The 1527-nt window shown below is 35.9% G+C and overlaps 1 pseudogene; it reads right to left on the bottom strand.

The window, feature by feature from the left end:
* Positions 1–307: 307 nt before the first annotated feature.
* LOC101538176 (40S ribosomal protein S4, X isoform-like) lies at positions 308–1092 on the bottom strand (annotated as a pseudogene).
* Between the last annotated feature and the right edge of the window lie 435 nt (positions 1093–1527).

Below are 1527 nucleotides of genomic sequence, written 5' to 3'. Positions count from 1 at the left end.
CGGAGAGAAGATCACTTTGGTGGTGGAGTTGGTGTTCAAATATCAAAAGCCCATAACTTCTGTCTCATTAATAATGTTGTAAACCACAGTGTTTTAATAAATTATACAAATATGATTTCTTCCATTTTGTTCTCCTTTTTAATTTTGATTGTTTGATAGTTGAAGTCCTTTAGAATTCCATATGAATAAGAAAATCCACTGTTAAACTTCTGCAATAAAATTCTATTGGGGTTTTAAAATACTTTATGGGATTTGTTTAGGCATAGAAACATGCTTAAACAGCCAACTTTACCCCCTAAAAATCTCTTCACTCACTGCTCTGCTTGGCTGCATGTCTTTTGTCTCTTTTTTCAGCAATATTGAGACAAATGCTTTTACCTTAGGTAAGAGAAATTTATGGGGTTTTGCCCTTGCCAATCACAAAAATTTTGGAGAAGCAGGTGGCAAAGCTATTGCCACTGGCCTCATTCACATATACGACTTTAAAAGAACCAGGATGTTTCTCCCTGTTGGTGATCATCACACCAATTCTCCCCAGATTATCACCTACAGTCACTATGCACAGGTTACCAGTGTCCAATTCGATATCTGTAATCTCTTCAGTTTCCAGATCAATTTAAATTGTGTCATTCACCTTAATGAGGGTATATAGGCAGCAAATGGTGCAAGTATTCCATGTCACGAAGTGAAGAATTCTTTTGGTACCCACAAACATCTTCCTCACTTTGTACAAGTTGTACTTAGCCTCCTCAGGAGTAATGTGATGAAGAGTAAAGTGTTCTTAAGTGCCATAGATCAGCTAAAATTTATCTCCTAACTTATTATTACCAATGACATCCATAAAGCCTGCCAGGTAGAGCATATCAGTGCAGACCTTGCCATAAATCTTAGTTAACCTTTCACACAGATCTTCTTCACCCCACCTCCTGTTATAACATACTTAAGCATGTTCTTTAGGAAAATGAAGAGTGGAAGACACTCTTTCAGTTAGTGGGGGCTGGTGAATGGAGGAGGCGAAAACATGCCTGTCACTTTGTCAAACATCCAATGTTTTGGAGTTGTTACACACTTCAGATTCTTCCTGGGACCACAGGCTACAGTTGCACTAGTCAAGGAAAGAAAAAGAAATACTATTGGGATTTTGTTAGGGATTTCAGTGAACTGAAAGTCGCTTTTTGGGGTAATGTCATCTTACCAAATCAAATGTATCAATACATGAATACATGGCATATTTCCATTTATTCAGGCATTCTTTGAGATATGTTTTGTAGTTTTCAACATACAAATATTGCTTATTTTGGTTAAAAGTATCTTCAAGTAATTTGTCTTTAGTTTCTTGTATGTTACTGGAGTTGTTATAAATGAAATTGCTTTCTTATTTTCCTTTTATGTATTGTGCTATTACATAGAAATTGGATGTTCTCATAATGAAAAAGTCCTAAAGCAGACGTCTTTCACTTTTTTCTAATAGTGTAACCTATTACCTCTCCTGTGTTGGGTTAAGATGACAGCTGTAAAAAAAGTCTA

Source organism: Sorex araneus, chromosome X, assembly GCF_027595985.1.
Source record: "Sorex araneus isolate mSorAra2 chromosome X, mSorAra2.pri, whole genome shotgun sequence".
Classification (NCBI taxonomy): Eukaryota; Metazoa; Chordata; class Mammalia; order Eulipotyphla; family Soricidae; genus Sorex; species Sorex araneus.
This window is presented reverse-complemented; position numbering and strand designations above follow the sequence as displayed.